General features: G+C 44.6%; 1 protein-coding gene and 1 non-coding gene across 2 annotated transcripts in view; one reads left to right on the top strand and one right to left on the bottom strand.

Annotated features, from left to right (window-relative positions):
- LOC137364982 (oocyte zinc finger protein XlCOF7.1-like) overlaps nt 1–24,580 on the top strand; it is a gene marked incomplete at its 5' end in the record, with an annotated part of 660,565 nt that overhangs the window by 37,888 nt on the left and 598,097 nt on the right. The gene's annotated exons all lie outside the window — the stretch shown is intronic.
- On the bottom strand, nt 6,689–6,762 carry trnat-agu (transfer RNA threonine (anticodon AGU)). Its single transcript has one exon. It is a non-coding gene; the product is annotated as a tRNA-Thr (tRNA).

Raw genomic sequence — 24,580 nt, 5'->3', positions numbered from 1 at the left:
CTGCCTGTGCGGAGTTTGAAAGTTCTCCCTCTGACCACGTGGGTTTTCACCGGGTGCTCTGGTTTCCTCCCACAGCCAAAGACTTGCAGGTTGATAGGTAAATTGGTCATTCCAAATTATTCCCAGTGGTGGCAGGGATTACTGCAGGGTTAGGATCAATGAGTGGTTGTTGTTCAGCACAGACTTGGTGGGCCAAATGGCCTGTTTCAGTGCTGTATCTCTAAATAAAAAATAAATAAAAATAAATGAGGAACTTCAGTTATGAAGATAGATTGGAGAAGTTAGGACTGTTTTCCTTGGAGAAAAGAAGGCGAAGAGGAGATTTCATAGTGGTATTCAAAATGATGATGGGTGTGGACAGAGTGGACAGGGAGAAACTGTTCCCACTTGTGAAAGGATCGAGAACGAGAGGGCACAGATTTAAAGTCATTGGTAAAAGAAGCAAAAGCGACATGAGGAAAAACTTTTTCACGCAGCGAGTGGTTAAAGTATGAACTGCCTGAGAATGTGATGGAGGCAGGTTCAATTGAAGAATTCAAAGGGGAATTAGACTGTTATCTGAAAAGGAAGAATGTGCAGGATTATGGGGGGAAGACGGGGAAGTGACATGAGGTGAATTGCTCATTTGGAGAGTCAGTGCAGACACGATGGGCCAAATGGCCTCCTTCGGGGCAATAACAATTCTGTGATTCCAATATTCAAGACATTTATATATAATAAAAGCAAAATACTGCGGATGCTGGAAATCTGAAATAAAAACAAGAAATGTTGGAAATACTCAGCAGGTCTGGCAGCATCTGTGGAGAGAGAAGCAGAGTTAACGTTTCAGGTCAGTGACCCTTCTTCAGAAATAATAAATATTAGAAATGTAAAAGGTTATCAGCAAGTAAGGTGGGGGTGGGGCAAAGGAGAAGGTGTAAATAGGACAAGGTCACAGAATAGCTGACCAGAAGGTCATGGAGCAAAGGCAAACGATATGTTAATGGTGTGTTGAAAGACAAAGCATTGGTACAGCGTGATGCCACTACCAAACGCATCTTCCCCTCCCTTCTCCTGTCAGCCTCATTAGTTCTGTGAATAATACAATGATTTAATAGACAAAGTTTTGAAACATTCCTGCCCATAAATCTTGGTAACAGAGAGTGTGTGGATCTCCTGACTCAGAATGTTTAATGGATACAGTCCGCAGATCCGACAAGGAACCCCTGAACATCCACAGTAAAGACAGTGTGGATGAGGAAATGTAAGAGCCGGGAGCTGAAACTCAGGGACGGCCGAGCTCTCCTGTCATTGAGCTTGTGTGTCTGCTCTGCTCGCCGCACTTCCGGCTCTACTTTGTTTCCAATGAAAAGATGAAAAGGGCCGTTCGGTTTTCCTCTCACTGACAGCGTGTTTCACTTGGGTTAATATAACCCGGGACTTTTGCTGCTGAAATGAATTCTGCAAGGTCCCAGCAAACACACCGGCTCCCTCCTTTCTCCCCTCTTTCTATCGGATTGTTTTACCAGGAGGGGCTCAATAATAACAAACCCCCTGCAGGGAATGACCGCAAATTGAGCATCTAAATGGGGCAAGTGGGCAGCTTTCTGGGTTCTAGGTTCCCCCTACCCCGCCCCTCCCTCCCTCCAGTCCAAGCCCCTCTTCACTTTCTTTGGGACTTTGATGAGGGTGAAATGGGGAAAGTTCCCATTGATGTTTGAATGCTGAATTGCTGCAGAGATCTGCGCACGCGCGCTGTAGCCCCGCCCCCCGTGAGACGTCACAATGAGGAGTGGAGCGCATGCGCAGACTTTCCCCAACCCAGTCTGTGAGGCCATTCACTCAATCAGGGCAAGATGCTTTAAATCAGCTGCTAATGGAGACTTCCCGGGCCCGGGGGAAGGGAACAAACAGCATCTGCTTCCAGCAGCCACTGCTTTGGGAGCGTGTCCGCAGATGTGCTCAGAGATTAGCATTGAGTGGTGGGAAGTTGAGGGGGAGTCGGGGAGTGTTTGTAACAGACACTGTGGAGCAGGAGCTGCTCCCGGAACATGGAGTGAGCCGGGGACACGGGGAAGGGAGAGTTAATTCTCGGACAGTGTCTGTACAGGCTCAGGGAGACACAATGGGAAGAAATCACTATTGAAAATCACTGACAATTTCACCACCCAAAGGAGAGGGAATTTTCCTGCTTTAGTTCCAGTCTCTCACTGTTTGTTGGATTGTGAACAGTGGAGGAAAAATAGCCGCAAAATAACGATGTGGACATTTAGACAAAGAACATTTATTGCAGACACCAGGTGAGAAGTGTGAAAGGCACATTTTAAATAGTGGCTGCTTGTTTTCCGTTGAAATAGAAATGTGACTGTGTAAAGGTCACTGCTCTATCGGACAGTCCCAGTCATTGAGCAGTGCAGGGCTTGTGTTGTTTCTGAATGTCACAAACTTGTTGTAAAACCTCTGCAAACACCTGGTAAACAGAAGCTGAATACTGCAGTACTGCAGTGGAGTCAGACACTGACACTGTTTGTGTTCCTGGTTTTCATTTTATGATTGTTCATAATGATTATTATTGGGACGATTACATTGATCGCTTTTGTATCTTCTATCTCACCAGTTCTTTCATTCCTGCAGGAAAATACATGAAGGAACCTGACTGGATGTGGTGATTCCTGGACACAAGGAAAAGTGCAGTGATCTCGTTCCAACACACAGTCGGTACAGGATCACTCCCAAAGCACATAGATACTGCCAGCTCATCAGTTCCACTGGAACAAACAAAAGAAGTAGTCAGACAGACACTGATCCCAAAGTCGAGAGACACATTTTCAATCCAACAGTCAAACAACAGCAGGAGAGACAGAAGTTGTTTCCATTTCACTCCAATTCAGTACAGCTGACAGGTTGATACATCAATCGCAGTCCAAAAACAAACTCACTATCAGATCTCAATAAACTCTGTCACCATGGTTACATTTTAAATATAAAATCTGAAATAGAACAGACAAAATTTACATGATTGAAAGGTACAGAATGAATGCAAGGAGGCTTCAAGGGGATTTGGAGAGGCTAAGTGAATGGGCTAGAACATAGCAGATGGAATATCATGTGAATAAGTGTGAAGTTCTCCACTTTGGTAGAATAAACAGAAAGACAGAGTATTTCTTAAATGGTGAGAGGCTGGGAAGTGTCGATGTCCAAAGGGACCTGGGTGTCCTTGCTCATGAGACACTAAAAGTTAGTGTGCAGGTGCAGAAAGCAATTAAGAGGCAACTGGTATGTTGGCTTCATTGAAAGGGGATTTGAGTGCATGAGTAAAGATGTATTGCTTCAATTGTATAAAGTCTAGATGAGACCGCACCTGGAATATTCCGTACAATTTTGGTTTCCTTATCTAAGGAAGGATAGACTTGTCATAGAGGGAGTGCAACGGAGATTCACCAGACTAATCCCCTGGGATGGTGGGGTTATCTTCTGATGAGAGACTGCAGAAACTGGGCCGAAATTCTCTGGAGTTTTGAAGAATGAGAGGTGATCTCATTGAAACTTTCAAAGTTCTTACAGGGTGTCACAGGGGAGATATGGATAGGATGTTTCCTCTGTCTAGTGCGTCTAGAACAAGGGGACACAGTCTCAGAATAAGGGCAGGCCATTTGAGACTGAGATGAGCAGGAATTTCTTTGCTCAGAGGGTGGGAAATCTGTGGAATTCTTTATCCCAGAGGGCTGTGGAGGCTCAATCATTGAACATATTCAAGACAGAAATCGATAGATTATGGCATAGAGGTAGATGATCAGCCACAATCTGTTTGAATGGTGGAGCAGGCTCGATGGGCTGAATGGTCGAATGCCCCTATTTCCGATGAATCCGATAATGTACATCAGACGTTAGACCATTTTATGCATTACATACCAGTTCAAAAATCCCACAGAGATTAAGACTGAAAGATACAGTATCAATTCCATTACTACAAAATGAAGGACTTGGAGCTTGCAGACCAGCCCATGTATAAGATTGAAAGTTATATTTTCATTCACAATCGTTTTCACAGAACTGAATATTAAATACCAATCCACAACTTGTACAGGACTACCAAATAAAACCTACAACTGTAAAATACAGTTAATCCATATTTTAAATTAAACACAAGGCAAACAAATATTGATACATTAAGAGAGAGGGAAACAGTGAAAGCGAAGCGGAGCATAAAGAGCCCAGGAGAGGGAGAAAGATTTCACTCGGAGAGCAGGGAACAGCGAGAGCAGACGTCAAAAAAGGCAAAGGAATACACAATTAACGGGAGAACACTGAATGGTGTCGAGGAAGTGAGAGACGTTGGAGTGAATGTCCACAGATCCCTGAAGTAGCAGGACAGGTCAATAAGGTGGTTCAGCTGGTATATGGAATCCTTTCCTTTATTAACTGAGGTACAGAATATAAGGGTGATCTGGGTGTCCATGTCAATAAGTCACTGAAAGCTAACATGCAGGTGCAGCAAGCAATTAGGAAGGCTATTGGTATGTTAGCCTTTATCACAAGAGGATTTGAGTACAGGAATAGTGAATTCTTGCTTCAATTGGAAAGAACCTTGCTTAGACCGCACTTGGAGTACTGTGTGCAGTTTTGGTCTCCTTACCTTAGGAAGGATATTATTGCCACAGAGGGAGTGCAACAAAGGTTAATCAGACTTGTTCCTGGGATGGTGCGAATGTCCTATGAAGAGAGATTGGGGAAACGGGCTGTATTCTCTGGAGTTTCAAAGAATGAGAGGTGATCCCATTGAAACCCACAAAATACTTAAAGGACAGTCAGGGTAGATGCAGCTAAGATGTTTCTCCTGGTTGGGGAGTCGAAAACCAGAGGGTGCAATTTCAAAATAAGGATGAAACCACTTAGGACAGAGATGAGGAGAAATGTTGTTACTCAGAAGGTTGTGAATCTTTGGAATTCTTTACCCCAGAGGGCTATGGAAGCTCAGTCATTGAGTATGTTTAAAGCAGAGATTGACAGATTTCTAAATACAAATGACATAAGGGAATATGAGGAAAGTGTGGGGAAATAGGCATTGAAGTGGATGATCAGCCATGATCATATTGAATGGTGGGGCAGGCTCGATGGGCTGAATGGCCGACTCCTGCTCCTATGTTCCTATGTTCCTAACTCCACATGATCGGTGAGGCACAGCTTCAGGCCGACTTGGTGGGTGGTGCAAACAGATATCACTGCTTTTGGTCTTCACCAGAACAGAGAGTGAGATGTAACATTGATCATCAAACAGACTGTGAGAGAATACAACAGAATAAAACACATGGAGAGACACTGTGGAATAACAAATAGATTTGATTGGAATGTTGAATTTTGATTGGAATAGATAAAACAGCAGATTAAATTGGGATTCTCATCATTATATTGATCTGGGACAGAAAAGAGAAACTGGTGGGAAGAAGGAAGAAAAGAAAGGATGGAACTGTTCAGTTTTTCTGAGTTTTTTCACCCACCCATCAAAGCTGGATTTTAAAAAAAGATGCAAATAACGAAGAATTTCACCAAAAAGGGAGATTAAATGCTGCCGAAACCTTGGATCGAATGATGCCCCAACAGATCACCTGTTTAACTGTCTCCTCACTGGGGGATTTCAATCAGTGAGTAATATTATTCTCTACCTTTTTTTTTGTTAAATGAACCCAGAACTGTCACTTGGAGTTAATATCTGTGTTTCCACTCCTGAATAACAAAAGTGTGAATTTCTCAATATTTTTTGGACACATTTCCTGCTGGAAGAACTAAGAACTCTTTTCTAATTTACACAATACTATGTACACACTCATCAAGCCTCCGAAGCTAGCATCCTTGGTGCTGCTCTCTCTTCCAAACCTCATCTCATGTGACTGTTACATCATCACTCTGACAGTGGGAGGGGTTGATCCCACTGTCTTCAGCATTAACCCTTTACATCCTTATACTACACTGTCTGTTCAAAAAAATTGGGTGGAGGGAACCTCTTTCATTTATTGAAACACCAACAGCTGCCAGTTGAAAATCAACTCAACCCATCAGAGAGAGAGAGAGAGTGAGAGACTGTCAGAGAACTTCCTGCATCCAGTCCTGACCCTGTCACACTCAGCAGATGCTCACCCAGACCCCACTCTCATCAACACTGAATACTGTTACCGAGACCCTTCAAATACTGTTTATAAAAAGGTAGAACAGGTCAAAGTTCACACAGCTGTATTGAATAGAACAAAGTTTAATATTTTCTCACCGTCTGTCGGTAACCACATGAGACATAGGTTTTCTTATTTGCTTCCTTTGATTTTTCTTGTTCCTGACTGACAAATATTCCAAACCTCGGATCAACCCTCCCACTTGCGTCATGTCCCAGTCACGGTTGAAAGCAACACATAACGACACAAACACTCTGAAACATACAACGCAGTCACACTTTCCTTCAGTGAGATTAATGTCGAGCTGTTTTCCAGGTTGAATGTAACTGTGAACAAACTTCTATCAAAGAAGTTGCCTTTGGCGTATCAGCACTGAATTTCTGTGCAAGGAGGAACAGCCATTCCAAACTCACATCCTTCACAAAGGCTGTTTTCTCCTGTGACTGAAATTCATTATGTAATTTGAATTCGAAGTCAAATTTCACAAGACAGAAATGTAAATGAAAGATAAGGAAGCTTCTAAAGAACACTGCAAATGTGCAATAAGATTCTGCTGGGAGTTGAACCCAGGATCTCCTATTTACTAGACAGGTGCTGTAACCAACTAAGCTACAGAGCCAGATTGAAAAGGCTTGCGCAGTTGAAATCAGAGAAGGGCACTATTTATTCTCATCCCACTTCTCCACTGGTCACAACATATTTTAACTTTTCCCACTTCCTGATACAGTCGATCATATACTGTATTTTTCCCAGAACTGAGAATGAATGTTTTGGAAGTAAATACATAATTCAATTTTTTCCAAAAGTTTACAGAATACAACATGTGAGTAATATTCCCCATTGCTTTCTCAGCACTGATGGATTGTGAAGCGGGAGACAGCCAGAAGTCCCACTGAGCCGCACTGACCCTGTGCTGAGAAGGAAATGAGATAAAGTTCAATTCTTCGCAGCAAGATGCTGCAGAGAGATAAGAGTCCTGAATCAAAGTGAGACTTTCTCATACTGTTGTTGAATTTCACGTCAAACAATCCTTGTACTCTCTGCAAATGAAGCCTAAAAAAAGGGAAAAACAGAATGGCACTCAAACTCACAACCCTGAGATTAAAAGTCTCATGTTCGACTGACTGAACTGTCACTTCTACTCGGTCTCTTATTGGATGGATGCAACTGTATGCTCCAACGCTGGGGCAGCTTTCAAATCCTCCCATGGATCCACATGTCAGACTGAGTTCCATGTTGTAGACTCAAGCAAAGGAAATTTGCTCACTTCCAAAACTATCAGTGAGTTGAAGCTTATTACGATCAACATCATCAGAGGTCAGAACTACCTGGTGAAAGAAAACACCCTGAAGAAGGATCCACAATTATTCAAACAAATCGACAAAGTGAAAAACAAAAAAATCGATGAGTTAATCCAAGACAAACAACAGAAACACAGAAGAATTCCATTCCATACCAGAACCCAGTCCTGTTGTTTTTGGATCCAGCTCTCAGTTACTGATTCACCTTCATACACACACTTGGCAATCTGTACATTTAGTTCATTTCAATTTTGTCAACAGGCTCTTTGAATCCAGTTCTCTGGTCCTCAAACAGGCTCCGTGTGAAAGTCAACTCCGCTTTTTGTAAGGCTGCAACCAATCGATGACCTTCAACTAAAAATGCAAATGAAGTAGGAGTCATGCAGGATTAGAAACTAGGATCTCTCACATGCTATCCAATTACACATCGAAAATGAAAACCATACCCCTGGACCAACAAGACACTATAAAGAGCCTTATTTTTAGCACTCTTTAGAACTGTGTCATTAAGTATATATTGCCTCTCCCTATCCCTTCTGCGAAAGTCTATCACCTCACACTAGTCACTATTAAATTCTATCTGCCACCTGTCTGCCCATTCTGCTAGCCTATCACTGTCCTGTTGCAGGCAGTTCATTTCATCCTCACTATTTACCACTCCTCCAGGTTTGGTGTTATCAGCATATTTTGAGATTCTACTCTATTTTCCAAGATCCTAGTCATTTACATATAGCAGAAAAAGCAGTGGTTCTCGCAGTGACCATTGGAGAACACCCACTGTCGAACATCCTCCAGTCTGACAAAGAACCGTTTACTATGATTCGCTATTTTCTGTCCTTAAGGCAATTTTCTATCCAATTGGACAGGGAGTCTCCTATTGCATGAACCTCACTTTTGTTAACCACCCTTTTATGTGGTACCTTAGAACAGTACAGCACAGTACAGGCCCTTCGGCCCACGATGTTGTGCCGACTCTTTAACCTACTCTAAGATCAAACTACCTACATGCCATTCATTCTACTATCATTCATGTACCTATCCAAGAGTCGCTTAAATGCCCCTAATGTATCTGCTTCTTCTACCACCGCTGGCAGTGCATTCCACGCACCCACCACTCTCTGTGTAAAGAACCTACCTCTGACATCTCCCCTAAACCTTCCGCCAATCACCTTAAAATTATGCCCCCTGGTGATAGCCCTTTCCGCCCTGCGAAAAAGTCTCTGGCTATCCACTCTATCTATGCCTCTCATCAAGTGGTACACCTCTCTCAAGTCACCTCTCATCCTTCTTCGCTTCAATGAGAAAAGCCCGAGCTCCCTCAACCTTTCTTCATAAGACATGCCCTCCAGTCCAGGCAGCATCCTGGTAAATCTCCTCTGCACCCTCTCTAAAGCTTCCACATCCTTCCTATAATGAGGCGACCAGAACTGAACACAATATTCCAAGTGTAGTCTAACCAGGGCTTTATAGAGCTGCAGCATAGCCTCGCGGCTCTTAAACTCAATCCCCTTCTCATCCATTCTTAATCCATCCATCCATCCTTTCTTAAAATCCATATCAACAACATTCGCTGCATCATCTTCCTGTTAGTTCATCAAAAAATGCAGTTAGTCAAGCATGAACTCCCATTTATAAATCCATGCTCACTCTCCTTAATTAACTCAAATCTCTCCAAGTGACTGTTGATTTTTTCCCTAATTATTGTTCCTAAAACCTTACTCACGACTGCTGTTAATCTAACTGGCCTGTAGTTACCTGGATTGTCCTTACACCCTTTGTTGAAATAGCAAGTCACATTTGCCACTGTTCAATCCTCTCGCACCTCCACAGTGCTTTTTGGGAGGGTGTTCCTGGTTTTTGACCCTGCAACAGTGAAGGAATGGCGGTATAGTGCCAAGTCAGGATGGTGTGTGACTTGGAGGGGAACTTGAAGGTGGTAATGTTCCCATGCGTCTGCTGCCTTTATCCTTCTAGGTGGTAGTGTTTGTGGGTTGGAAGGTGCTGTTGAAGGAGGCTTGGCAAGTTGCTGCAGTACATATTGTAAATGTTACACACTGCTGCCACTCTGCACTGTTGCTAGAGGGAATGAATGTTTAAGGTGGTGGATGGGGTGCCAATCAAGTGGGCTGCTTTGACCTGATGGTGTCAATCTCTTGAGTGTTGTTGGAGCTGCACTCATCCAGGCATGAGTATTCCATCACATTTCTGACTTGTGCCTTGTAGGTAGTGGGCAGTCTTTGGCGAGTCAAGAGATGAGTTAGTCGCCACAGAGTTCCCAGCCTCATGACCCGCTCTTGTAGTTGTAGCTGTAGTTGTAGTAGTAATAGGCAATCGTCCGTCTCAGAAGACGATGGGCTACGCCCGGGGTGTACGTCACTTCTGTATTAAGCATCGTTTGTTGTGGCTGTCGAGGACGACTCGTGAGTGACAATCCCTTCCACAGCTGGTACAGATGAATATCATTGGCCCGAGGTCGACTGATAATTTTTCCTTCCTCTGAGCTCTCTTTGCCCCCAACTGGTCATTTCTTTTGTCCTCTGCTTTTCCCATGGTCTTCCTGAATGCCTTTCTCCAGGAATTCCAGTCAGCAGGAAGGACTTCCCATGCATCGACTCCAATCTCAGTCTGCTTGAGATCTCGCTTGCAGATGTCCTTGTATCATAGACGTGGGTGACCTGTTGGTCTCGTGCTGATAGCAAGCTCACCAAAGAGCGTGTCTTTGGCAAAGCGACCGTCATCCATTCAGCACACATGACCCAGTCAACAGAGTCACCGCTGACTCAAGAGGGCAAACATGCTGCAGATCCCTGCACGCTGGTGTACTTCTGCATTCGGCACTCTGTCCTGCCAGGAGATGCCCAATATCCATCTGAGACAGCGGAGGTGGAAGCTGTTCAGCTGCTTTTCTTGAATTGCATAAGTTGTTGATGCTTCCCTCCTATAAAGGAGGGTGCTGAGAACACAAGCCTGGTACACGCAGAGCTTTATATTTTCGATCAGTTTGCTGTCGGTTCACACTCGTCTTCTCAACTTTGACATGACAGCTGCAGCATTGACAATCCTGGTGCTGATTTCAGCATCAAGGGACAGATTGCTGGTGATTGTTGATCCAAGGTATGTGAAGCTGTTGACAACCTCCAAAGTGAGGCTGTCGATGTTGATGGAAGGTGGAGTCTCTACGTCCTGGCCCATAACTTTGATCTTCCTGATGCTGATCATCAGTCCAAACTCCTTGCAGGCCAGGGATAAGCGATCTACAAGCTGCTGCAAGTGAACTTCATTATGGGATTTCAGCACAGCGTCATCAGCAAACAGCAACTCACGGACTAGGAATTTACCCACTTTGGTCATGGCGCACAGTCTTGCCAAGTTGAACAGCTTGTCGTCAGCTCTGGTATGCAGGTGGACATTCCCCATCTGAGTCACTGAAAGTGTAAAATAGCAGAATGGAGAAGAGTATGCTAATTGTAAAGATGTGAGCTGTGAGGAGCTTACAACCTGCTTTACTCCACTGCTGATCTTGAAAGTGTCTGATGTTGCTCCTTTGTAACTGACGGAACTGTGCATGTTTCGTGGAAAGAAATGACGCCCAAGAGTTCAGGAGGGCAGCCTAGTTTCCACAGCAGTTTGAAGAGTCCGTCTCTGCTGACAAGATCGAAGGCCTTGGTGATGTCGATAAAGACAATGTAGTGTGGTCTGTACTGTTCACAGTACTTCTCCTGTAACTGCCGACGTGAGAAAATCATGTCGACTGTCGATCTACCAGCTCTGAAGCTGCACTGAGACTCAGGATAGATGTGTGATGCCAGGGTCTTCAATCTGGTCAGAGCAATGTGAGCAAAGACCTTCCCCACAATACTTAGCAAGCAGATGCCTCGGTAATTTCTGCAGTCACTGCGATTTCCCCCTTATTTTTGGACAAGGTGACAATATTTGCATCACGTATGTTTTGAGGTGCAGATCTTTCCTTCCAACAGAGACACAGAAGTTCATGGAGATGCTGCAGCAGAGCCGCTTTTCCACTTTTGATGATTCCAGGTGGAATAACATCATTTCCCGGGGCTTTACTACTGGCAAGACGGTCAATGGCCTTGTTGAGCTCCACTATGGAGGGCTCACTGTCCAGTTCCTCCATGACAGGGAAGTCTGGAATGGCGCTGAGAGCTACTTCAATGACAATGTTCTCCGTTATGTAGAGTTCAAGGTAATGCTCCACTCACCTTTCCATCTGCTTGTTAGGTTCAGTGATGATCACCCCTCTCTTTGTCTTCAAAGGTGCTGATTTAGTTACTGCTGGTCCCATTGCTTTCTTAATTCCTTCATACATCCCTCCAGCATCCCCGGATTCAGCAGCAGATTGTATGCTGTTGCAGAGTTTTAACCAGTATTGATTAAGAAGCAGTGCCGAGCAGTTTTTTTTTAAATTTATAAAATATACTTTATTCATAAAAATCTGTAAAAAATACATTACTAAAGAGTTTCAAACAGCACCAAGTCAAAAAATGCAAACAGCACAAGGGAGATCAGTTTCCTTCAATACAATCATGAGTTGCCTCACAACCCTTCCATTTCATTTGTCATGCCATGGACATTTTTACATTTTACTGCAAATGAAAATTTTCCCAATACAGTTCGAGGGGTTTCTGATGGATCCAGCCCCTCAGTTCAACTTGGTGGGGGGACCATACACTGTGGTCTTTCCCCATTGAGCCTTTGCTGCGGCTGCCCCAAGCTGTCGTGCGTCCCTCAGCACGTAGTCCTGGACCTTGGAATGTGCCAGTCTGCAGCATTCGATCATGGACAACTCTTTGATCTGGAAGACCAGCAAGTTTCGGGCAGACCAAAGAGCATCTTTCACCGAATTGATAGTCCTCCAGCAGCAGTTGATGTTTGTCTCGGTGTGCGTCCCTGGGAACAACCCACAGAGCACAGACTTCTGTGTTCCAGAGCTGATTGGGATGAACCTCAACAAAAACCACTGCATCTCTTTCCACACCTGCTTTGCAAAGACACATTCCAGAAGGAGGTGTGCCGAGCAGTCTGCAGAGACCTGTTTCTGGAAGCTCTGAGAGCATCGAGATTTTGTTTGCTGGGGACTGGTTTGTAGTTCATGAGGACTCTCCTCTTAGTTGCAATAACTGACTCTATTTCAGTCCAATAAGCCTCAAACCAGTCAGCATTCCTCCCATCTCTTTTTCCATACACAGTGAGTGCATTGTTGTTTGAAAGTGCCTGATCAAGGATGTTGAGGAACTCCTGGGTCCTTTCTGGATCAGTGGTTCGGCGAGTGTTGATCTGAGGACGACCTTTCTTCATGGATGGGTGAAGCTTCCTTGTCTGAAGCCTGACCTTGTTACACACCAGGGAGTGATCAGTGTCACAGTCAGCACTGTGATAGCTGCGAGTGATGAGGACACTGCTGAGGGTGGTAGGTCTGGTGATGATAAGGTCTAGCTGGTGCCAGTGGCGTGATCTCAGATGTCTCCAGGACACCCTGTGGCACAGCTTGATCTGGAAGTAGCTGTTCATCACACAGAATCCATGCTGACAGCATAGCTCCAGCAACCTCTGTCCATTTTTGTTCATCTTGCCAAGCCCCTGGTGCCCTATGCTCGTTGGCCAAGCTGTAGTCAGTACCCAAGCTTGTGTTGAAGTCTCCCAGAAGGTACAAACCCTCGGTGCTGGGAATTCTACTGATGGCAGTGTCAAGTATCACATAGAATTGATCCTTGACATCTAGGGTGGAGGTGAGTGTCGGGACATAGGTGCACATGAGATTAACTGGGCCCGCGCTTGTTGACAAGTGAAGAGTAGGAAGTGTCTCTGAGCCAACTGTGGGGGGGGGGGGGGTGGGGGGGGGTTCACTCATCGCAAGAAGCATGTTTTTTACTGTGAAACCCACTCCAGGCTCACGAGTTGCCTCTTGGGCATTCCCCTTGCCAGAAGAAGGTGTAGTGTTTCTCTTTGAGGGATCCACTTTGAACGAGTCTAGTTTCCTGCAGAACAGCAATGTCCACATTGAGTCTTGTGAGTTCTTTGTACTTCACAGCTGTCTTGTGTGTGTCATCAACCTGCAGAAGGTTGTCGGTAAGGCCAGGACACATGGTCCTTAGATTCCAGCTTGTGATGCGAAGGACTGGTGTCTTCTTTGTTAAGTTCGTCTTGCCTGGTGCACAGATTATTGATCCACCTGTTGAGAGATGACTCTCTGAGCTCCAAGCACCCATTGAAGCAAGCAGGTTGTGGCAGGATAGCAACTAACTGACTGGGGTTACCCAGCTTGGAGTAGGTGGTAGTTATCCAATGAGATCTGATGTTCTCTACCACTGTCGGAAGTAACCCCTGGTGCTCATACTCTACACCAATTGAATGAGAGCTTATAATCGGTAACTGTTTCTTCCCATGTTGTGTTAATGTTTAACCACAAAGTTGGAGTGTCCTCTCATGGGCAAATAGTATGGAGACCCTGAACATCAGGACCCCCTCTCAGCATTGCTAGTATTGTCCAAAGGAAAGGGAAAATCCAGTACTGTTTGGTAACAGCTCTGCTACAGGAGTTGCTGGAAAACTGCCTGATAAGTAACAGGTAACCGCCTCCGGGACTCCACTCCGGAATTACTGCCCAGGTTTTCTCCCTAAGCCTTCTTCTCTCTCAAGACACCCACAGGGAAGTGAGACTTTTTGCCCGTAGATGGGGCTCTGTTTCTTAGCATCAGGATGGAACCACACACCAGTGGGCCTGCATGACATGCACAAGGATATCACACACTGCCCCATCCCTGTGACAGCTCAGAGAGATACCCTGATGATAATACACCCCACAGGAACATCACAAACAGCCCCCTCCCTAGGACAGCTCAGAGTCAGACACTGCACACACTGCAACAACAGTGACATTACTGTATTGGTCCCTCCATTCTGAAAAACAAGCATTCACCCTACTTTATGCTTTCTGTCCCTCAGCCAATTTTGTATCCACGCTGCCACTGTCCCTTTAATCCCATCTGCTCGAATTTTGTTAACAAGTCTATTTTATGGTACTTTTTAAAACACAATTTTGAAGTCCAGACACACACCATCAACCTCACCACCCTGGTCAACTCTGTGTGAAACTTCATCAAAGAAATTAATTAATTATTTCAGACACAATCTTCTGTTAACCAAACTGTACTGGCTGTCATTTATTAGCCCATGTTCTACCAAGTGACAATTAATTTCCTCCTGGATAATTGCCTCTAAAAGTTTCCCTACCACCGACATTAGAGAAACTGGTCTGCAGTTCCTGGGTTTATCTCTCTTTTTAAACAGGGCTGTAAAATTAGCAATCCTTGCAGACTTATCTTTCAGTTCTGGAAAGTCTATTGTGGACAATCACTTTGGGCATGACTTTAACCAATAAGGCAACAGGATAATTGTTTAATAAGTCCAGAACTTGTATTGAGAGAAAAATAGTACTTAATAATTGAAAGTAAAATTATACTTAACAAACTTGGGGAATATACCTTTGCAGCTCTAGCAGGTGTGCGTACTGGTCGAGCTTGGTCTCAGAGTGTCACGGTCCTCTTTGTCCAGTCTAGATCCCTCATCAGGTGGAGAACCTGGTTGATGATCTGAGCCTTTACCCCTGAGAGCTTCTAGTGTTCCTGCACACTGAAACCTTACAAGATCCCTACTTTTAACCCCTGGATGGCCATCACACCACCTTGTAAAATAATAATTGCTCCTATCTGTTGCTAGGTACATTTAATTAGTTCTTAATGACGTCTTCCACGAACAGTCACCTATCCTCGGCATCTCAGACATGAGTACAATGGAGTGGTTTCACACTGTCTCCCAATCTGATCTGAAACAAGTTTCCTATTCATTAAATCGAGACTCTTGAAGGTCACGATGTACCAGACCATGGGTTTTATCAGGGGTCCTAGAAAAGTCCATTGTTTGAATACATTTAGCTGAAACTGCCCTTTCCCACAAAGACACAGAAACTCACAGTAATTAGATTGAACAAACTTTAAATGAAAACCCATTCTCTCTAAAATGTTTATTGATTCATTAATTATAACTCAATCAAGGTTCATTACTTTTACAATCATCTGTTTCAGGATGGGTAGCTACTCATTAATTATACAGGATATAAACATTAGTACTGAACACAAAATGGTTCCTTTGGTCATGTGTTCATTATAAAATGGCTTTCGTAACGTTGTTAGTTTTGACAATGGATACATTATAAAAATGGTCAAGTTAAACTAAGATCGAGCTACCCAAGCTTACCTCCATCCTCCAGTCCTCTGGCATCATTCCCATATTCGAGGAGGATAGAAAGATTGTGGTTCGTGTCTCTGCTATTTCCACCCTTACTTCCCTCAGCAACCCAGGATGCAGCCCATCCAGACCGGGTGACCTTTCTACTGTGAGCACTGCTAACCTTGTTATTGTCTCCTCTTTATCTATTTTCATCCCCTCCAAATTCTCCACTTCCTCCTCCTTTACTGTGACATTTGCAGCATCCGTTTGTTTTGTGATGACAGATGAAATGTACTTAATTGGTACCTCAGCCAAACCCTCTGCCTCCACAGGATCTCCTAATTGACCCACCCTTTCATTGACTGTCCATATGTTTGTTAAAAGACTTCAGTGTTCCCAGTTATGTGACCTGCTAATCTTTTCTCATACATCTTGCTGATCTCTTTGACTTTTTCAGCTCTCCTCTGTACTTTCTGTATTCTGCTTGTTTCTCTACTGCATATGAGTCCTCACATGATTTTTCAGTGAATGGTTTTTGAACTATTTTGTAAAAGGATTTAGTTTTGTAAATTTCTCCCTCGCTCGCCTCATGGTCAGGCAGAAAGTTTAACTGCTGTGTTTTCAAACAGCAACAGCTTTATTTGAAAAGCCATTATGACAGGATTCCGGGTTTTAATCCAGTCACAAATCTGGTTCTGATGTCTTGTGGCTCCAGCTGTCACATGACCTGTCAGAGGATGACCTCATAATTGACCCAGTCATGGAGCTGTGGGTTGATGTTTAAATTGTTTCAAAATAATTTTCCAGAAGGACAATCAAAATGAATCGATATATAAAAGGTAGATTTTGTGAATTTGTGCTCCCAGTGGAAATTCCTGCAGAGTCTGCTGGTTTTCATATCCCCAATTCCCCACAGGAAGCTCTGTGCTCGGAGTCTGTATTCACTGCATCAACATTATACAGAATCATTTCATGGGAGACCCCAATGTGAATTGTAGGCAGGTGGGTCAGTTTTAACTTTCAAAGTAACACAGAAGCAAAATACTGCAGATACTGGAAATCTGAAATAAAAACAGAAAATGATGGAAATACTCAGCAGGTCTGGCAGCATCTGTGGAGAGAGAAACAGAGTTAACGTTTCAGATCTGTGACCTTTTATCAGAACTGAGCTGAAATTGTCTGAGTGACTGAGATTGTGGAATCAATTTCAGGGTCAAAGACATTGTATTTGGTAAGGATAGGAAGATGGAAATTATTAAGTATAGTGCAAAATTATAGATGCTTTTACATTATTTTGATCAAAATTGATTTAAACTTTGTGCTCATGAATCCTATCTTTTGATCACAATGACACTGATAACAATGGAAAAAGCAAGACTTGCATTTCACGACTTTTCAAGTGTCGTCACTCATCAGTACAATAGAGTACTCTGCAATAAAGATGTATAAGAGTCCCACCACACAACTGCCAGACGATGACCATCCCAAACAAGAGAGAATCTAACCATCTCCCTTTGACATTCAATGGCATTACCATCGCTGAATCCCCCACTATCAACAACCTGGGGGTGAGCATTAAGCAGAAACTGAACTGCAGTAGCCATATAAATATTATGGCTACAAGAGCAGGTCAGAGACTAGGAATCCTGCGGCAAGTAACTCACCTCCTGACTCCCCAAAGCCTGTCCACAAGTCAGGAATGTGATGGAACACTCTCCACTTGTCTGGCTGGGTGCAGCTCCAACAATACTCAAGAAACTCAACAGGACAAAGCAGCCCGCTTGATTGGCACCCCATTTACAACTTTCATGCCCTCCATCACTGGCACACAGTGGCAGCAGTGTGTACCATCCACAAGATGCACTGCAGCAATGTGCCAAGGCTCCTTCGACAGCACCTTCCAAACCCGTGACCTTTATCACCAAAAGGACAAGGGCAGCAGATGCATGGGAACACCACAACCTGCAAGTTCCCCTCCAAGCCACACACCATCCTGAATTATAACTGTATCACCGTTCCTTCACTGTTGCTGGGTCAAAATCCTGGAACTCTCTTCATAACAGCAGTACATGGACTACAGTGGTTCAAGAAGGCAGCTCAGCACCACCTTCTCAAGTCAATTAGGGATGGATAATAAATGCTGGCCCAGCCAGCGACACCCACCTCCCATGAATGAATTAAAAAATGATAATATCCTGTAATCCTCCAAAGTAGAAAATACAGATGGAAATGAAAAATAATAAAACACAGTCAGCATGGATTTCACAAAGAAAGACTTGATTAACCTTATCTTTGAAAAATCAACAGCAAGAGTAATATAGCAGATGTAGAAGAGTTTAAGTTAATAAAGCCTCATCCATTTATGTGCTTGAACCATCAAATTGTGGGTGAACAAACAAACACACTAACTGACAGAGCTGCATGTTGTGCTTTCTAAATTACCCTAAAGTAGGGTGTTAATGAGTTAAAGCTTCAGGTTGCTGCAACCAGAATAGCCATTGTCCACTATCAGTTTTACTGTAATAAATAAAGGGTGGAACATTCATTGTGAATCTATAGAAACAGTCTGGTCCTGCACACTGCAGACACATCCACATCATCACCAACCAGCTCTCCTATAATTGGTGCAGTTATTTGACTTTGCCCCATTAGCTCCATGGAATTACTTTCAAAAGATTTTAAATTACAAGCAGTTTTGTTAATGTTCAGCCTTTGAGAAGAAATCATTCCCTGGCCACAGTGGAGACAGCATTGAATATAAAACAGTAGACGACCAGGTAACACAGTGAAAGCTGATCAGCTAATCTATAATTACTTACTTTTCTTACTTTTGCTCTTGCTATTCAGTTTTTCATCATTTTCAGCTCCTGACTGTGGATATTATTGTGATTAAATGTGAAAAGATGCACTGTGTCTCAGCCCCGGTATATTGGCTATTTCTCTGCACAGTGCTGCATACACTCAGATACTGACAGTGTCTCTCCCTCCCTCAACTTTCCAGCCCTGACGGTGCAGAAAGCGCTGCTCAAAGTTACACATTCTGACTGTTTACAGTTGATTAGTGAGAGATTATTAACGTATCCTCCTGCAGCGCTGCCTCGGTTAATAACAGCAGATCTAAGTCACATTTCAGATACAGAAACAGACGCATCAATTATTCACTCTTTCCCAGAGTGTGTGAGGCCGGGACAAGCAGCAACATTCCAGCCCCACGTTCTGCAATTACCCAGCACCAGCGGAAAGCAGTGAATACAGATTCAATCAGTGGGTTAATGTCCATTACAGGGATGCAAGATTCCACAGCCCAGGACAAACATCCCCATACACCGAGAACAAGCTCAGGAAAACCCGGGGGAGTTAATATCCCAATCACTGAGCATTCCAGTAACATTGAACAAGTTCCTGAACTGAGTGAACCTTTCAAAGTACAGAAGTGATGACAAGGTCAAAAAGGTCTGAACAGTTGAGGTGACTGAGCGGTTTCAGCTTCTCTGTTCAGGTTGCAGCTTTCACTGGAGGCATGTGTTTAAATCCCACTTCTGACAACTTGATTTTCAGTTACTTTGCAGAGCTTCCTTGAAGGTTTGAGGTAGAGTAAATACTGAGGAACTGTTTCTAACTGCTGAAAGGTCAATAACCGAAGGTTACAGATTTAAAGTGACTCACAAAACCAGAAGGAACTTGAGGAAAAATTCCTTTCTGCAACGTGTGGTTAGGATTTCAGTGATGTGGATAGATTGGAGAAGCTGGGGTTGTTCTCCTTAGAGAGGAGATTTGATAGAGGTGTTCACAATCATGAGGGGTCGTGACAGACCCGATAGAGAGAAACTGTTGGTAGAAGGATTGAGACTCAGGTAAAAGCTGTGGCTCAGTTGGTCACACTCACCTCGAAATCACAAGCTTCTGGGTTCAGATTTCACAGCTGACACTGCAGTGCAGCACTGAGGGTGTTGAAGGTGCTGCCTTTCAGGTGTGATGTTAAACCAAGACCTGGTCTGCATGTTTGGGTGAATGTAAAAGATCCCATGCTGCAATTTCAAACAAGTGAAGAGCAATTCTCCCTGGTGTTGTGATCAATATTTGCCCCTCAATCAGATCAGTTGGTCATTATCACATTGCTGTTTGTGGGTATTAGCTGCTGCATTTCTGACATTACAACAGTGATTACACTTCAAAAGTATTTCATTGTTTACAAAGTGCTTTGATATGTCCAGTGGTCTTGAAAGGTGCTATATAAATGCAAGTCTTTTCTTTCTTTATCACAACACATTGCAGTGTAAAAAATGGCTCTTCATGTCACCTCTGGTTCTTCTGCCAATCACCTGATATCTGTGTCCTCTGCTTACTGACCCTTTTACCACTGCAAACAGTTTCTCCTTATTTAAACTATTGAAAACCTCCATGATTTTGAACAAATGTGTCAAATCTCTTCTGAATTTTCTCTGCTGCAAGGAGAACAACCCCAGCTTCTCCAATCTCTCCACATAACTGAAATCCCTCACCCTGCTACCATTGTGGTAAATCTCTTTTTTATTCTTTCCTGGGATGTGGGCACTGCTGACACAATGTGATTCCTGTCAACGGAGCGGCCCGCTGACATCATCGGAGAGCGCCAAGCTGCTCATAGGCGCAGCTACATCTTGCCAGGATTAAGTGGCACATGCACAGGATGATGTCATGGTTCAGCACCAACATCATCGCATATCCGCCCATGTTCCATCTTCGCACATTCACGCTGAAGTGTCATCGGGTATCCAGCCTCTCACTCAGCTGAAGGAAGCGGCTGAATGGGAGACTTTGAGGTTGGAGCTCTCCCCCCTCGGCCTTGACGCTTCTTCTCCTCAGCTGCTCGCTCTCCACCTCGCTGCTCCCCTGGATGATTGTTCTCCGTTCGCGTCACCCAGCTGTCCTGCCACTCGCTCGCAGCCCCCGAACCCCCACTCCAGCCATTAGCTCTAGGCCGTGCCATTTCCCTCCTCTTGGCCACTCGTTCTTCACTCCTACGTCACACGTTATGAGAGGTATCGATAGTGTAGATAGCCAGAGTCTGTTTCCCATGGTAGGGGTGACTAAAACTAGAGGGCATAGATTTAAGCTAAGAGGGAGGAGGTTTAAAGGGGGTCAAAGGGGTAAATTTTTCACAGAAAGAATAGTGGGTATCTGGAATGAACTGCCTGGTGGAGGCAGGAACAGTAGTCACATTTAAGAGGCATCTGGACAGGTACTTGAATGAGCAAGGCATGGAGGGATATGGAATTAATGCAGGCAGGTCGGATTAGTATAGATAGGCATAATGTTCGGCATGGACGCGGTGGGCCGAAGGGCCTGGTTCTATGCTGTACGACTCTATGACTCTCTGTGACTCCTGTTAATTGTTTAATTATCCACCACCAGTCAGGTCTGGATGTGGCAGGACTGCAGAGCTTTGATCTGATCTGTTGATTGTGAGATTGCTTAGCTCTGTCTATTGCATGCTGCTTCCGCTATATGACATGCAAGTAATCCTGTGTTGCAGCTTCACCAGGTTGACACCTCATATTTAGGTCTGCTTGGTGCTGCTCCTGACATGCCCTCCTGCACACTTCATTGAACCACTCTTGCTCCCTTGGCTTGATGGTAATGGTAGAGTGAGGGATATGTCAGGCCAGGAGGGAACATATTGTGTTTAAATACAATTCTGCTGCTGCTGATGACCCACAGTGCCTCATGGATGCCCAGTTTTGAGCTGCCAGATCTGTTCATTTCTTCCCTCAGATATAATTGAAATAACAAAATTCTGAACAAATGCATGAACTAAATATAAAGGAGAGAGAAATAAATACTGACAAAATAGATGGCAGCATTTGGAAGGGGAAAAGATTTCAGTTTTATTATTGATGAGTGAGAGGAATTTCTCACACTTTGGGGCTTCTGTAAGTGGATTTACTGTATCAGAGTAGAAGTACTGTATCAGGCCTTGTTCGCTCAGTTGGTAGAGTATGAGACTTTTAATCTCAGGGTCTTGGATTTGATACCCTTGTTGTGTGGTTGTTCTTCCTTTTTTCAGTCTTCATCGGCAGAGAGTTCAAGGAGTGTTTGAAATTAAATTCAACAACATCATCAGATTTCAACGCCCCACCTCCGTCCCAGTGTAGTTGACAGGACCCACAACCTCTGCCCTCCACCCTCCCCCCTCCCCCCCGTCCCAGTGTAGTTGACAGGACTCTCAACCTCTGCCTTCCCCCTTCCCCTCCCTCCCAGAACTGCGACAGGGTTCCCCTTGATCCAAGGTTGGCATATATTATCATTCAGGAGCAAGAAAAATCGAAAGGAACCTAACAAGAAAACCCAGTCTCCAGATGTGAGAATCTAGAGATTTGCTTTGGGAAAGTGAATCAGAGCAGAATGAAGGGTGAACTGTCCGACTGCCCAGAAGAGATGAAGACACAGCTCAGTCAGCACGTTCCCCTGGTTTATGATGCTGGAACATTCCTCACACAGAAATTATTCAACCTGATGACAAACGTGCTTACAGCCGATAATTTATTAAGATAATTTTTTTTGAGCTACAACACAAACAGCTACTCGACAATGTGGAAAATTGCCCAGGTGTGCCCTGTCCATAAAAAAAAAGCAGGACAAATCCAATCTGACCAATTACCGCCCCATCAGTCTACTATCAATCATCAGCACAGTGATGGAAGATGTCATCAACAGTGATATCAATCACCACGCATTTAGCAATAAACTGCTCATCGATGCTCAGTTTAGATTCCGCCACCGCCTCTCAGATCCAGGCAAACATTTGGAAGCTGGAGTATAATGTGGGAAAATGTGAGGTTATTCACTTTGGTAGTAAGAACAGAAAAATTAAATATTATTTAAATTGCGAGAGACTACAGAATGCTGCGGTATGGAAGGATCTGGGTGTCTTCGTACGTGAATCACAAAAAGTTAGCATGCAGGTAGAGCAAATAATTAGGAAGGCAAATGGAATTTTACCCATTATTACAAAGGGGAATGGAGTATAAAAGGAGAGAAGTCTTGCTACAAATGTACAGGGTGTTGGTGAAACCACACCTGGAGTACTGTGAACAGTTTTGGTCTCCTTATTTAAGGAGGGATATACTTGCATTGGAGGCAATTCAGAGAAAGAGGTGGGCAACTGTCTCTTCCCCGCCACAGCCACCTCGAGGGCATTGAGCGGAGGGGGTGAGACTTCGGGCGTGCAGGAAGGATCTGATGGGGAGGGCTCTTCTCACTACCAGCCAAGTTTCATCTTGGTGCTTGTGTGAAAGTTCTGGTGATGAGGCATTCCGCCAAATGACTTTGGAAGTTTGCTCGGGGAACCATCCGACTGGATCCACCACCTCCTTTTCCTGTAGGGCCTTGAGGACATTCCATGCAGACCACTACCTGAAGGATTGGTGGTCAAAGATGTTTTTCCACAGAAACTTTCCCACGAAGGATAGGTGGTACGGCACAGTCCAACTGGATGGAGCATTCCGCGGCAATGTGACCAGGCCCATCCTTCACAACGCTGGGGACAGATAGAACCTCAGCACGTAGTGACACTTGGAGATTGTGCACGTGGAATCTGCGCACAGCTTGATGCAGCTGCACACGAAGGTAGTCATCAGGATGAGGTCGACGTTGGGTACATTTTTCCCGCCCTTATCCAGGGGTTTGAAGATCGTGTCCCTCCAGACCTGGTCCATTTTGGAACCCCATATGAAGCGGAAAATGGCTCGGGTGATCGCCACAGCGCAGGAGTGGGGTATGGGCCAGAACTGCACCACGTACAGCAACGTGAGCGCCTCGCACCTGATCACCAGGTTCTTACCCACAATGGAGACAGATCGCTGCTCCCACATGCTCAGCTTATGGTGTATCCTGGCTACTCGCTACTTCCAGGTTTTGGTGCACGCCCCGGCCCTTCCGAACCATATCCCCAGCAACTTCAGGTAGTCTGACCTGACGGCGAAGGGGACAAAGGATCGGTCAGCCCAGTTCCCAAAGAACATGGCATCGCACTTGCCGTGGTTAACTTTGGCTACCGAGGCGAGTTCGAACTGGTCGCAGATGCTGATCAGTCTGCGAACGGACAGCGGATCCGAGCAAAAGACGGCGACGTCATCCAGGTACAGGGAAGTTTTAACCTGAGTGACTCCACTGCCTCGGATTGTAACACCTCCCTTCTGCTTGCATCCTTCCTAATAGACTCAGCAAAGGGTTCAATACAGCAAACAAACAAGACAGAGGAGAGAGGACTGCCCTGTCTGTCTTTGCAAAGCAGGTGCAGAAAAAGATGCAGTGGTTTTTATCGCAGTTCATCCCAAGCAGCTGTGTAACACAGGAGTCTGTGCTCCACAGGCTGTTCACAGGGATGCACACCGAGATAAACATAAACTGCTGCTGGAGGACTATCAATTCGGTGAAAGACACCCTTTGGTCTGCCTGAAACTTTCTGGTCTTCCAGCGCAAAGAGTTGTTCACGACCTAATGTTGCAGACTGGCACATTCCAAGGTCCAAGACTACGTGCTGAGGGACGCACTACAGCTTGGGGCAAAGGTTCACTGGGGAAGACCACTGTGTAAGGTACCCCCACGAAGGTGAACTGAGGGACTGGATCCATGGAAATCCCCTCGGGCTGTATCCAGAAAATATTTCTCCGCCTCCAGGCTCACTTCTTTTGACCAGGAGTCCTCCTCCCGACCAGCAGACCCATTCACCCACCTCCAGCATTCTCCCTCTACCTGGACCCCTCCCCTGGCCACTTACCCACTCTAGATCTCTTCATTGAAAACTGTCGGCTGGACATTTGTCATCTCAATTTCTCTGCCCCCCTCACTCACTCTAACCTGTCCCCCTCTGATCTTGATGCACTCCGTTCTCTCAGGTCTAACCCC

This window comes from Heterodontus francisci, unplaced genomic scaffold (genome assembly GCF_036365525.1).
Source record: "Heterodontus francisci isolate sHetFra1 unplaced genomic scaffold, sHetFra1.hap1 HAP1_SCAFFOLD_43, whole genome shotgun sequence".
Taxonomy (NCBI): Eukaryota; Metazoa; Chordata; class Chondrichthyes; order Heterodontiformes; family Heterodontidae; genus Heterodontus; species Heterodontus francisci.
Note: the sequence above shows the minus strand (reverse complement) of the source record. Positions and strands in the feature narration are given on the sequence as shown.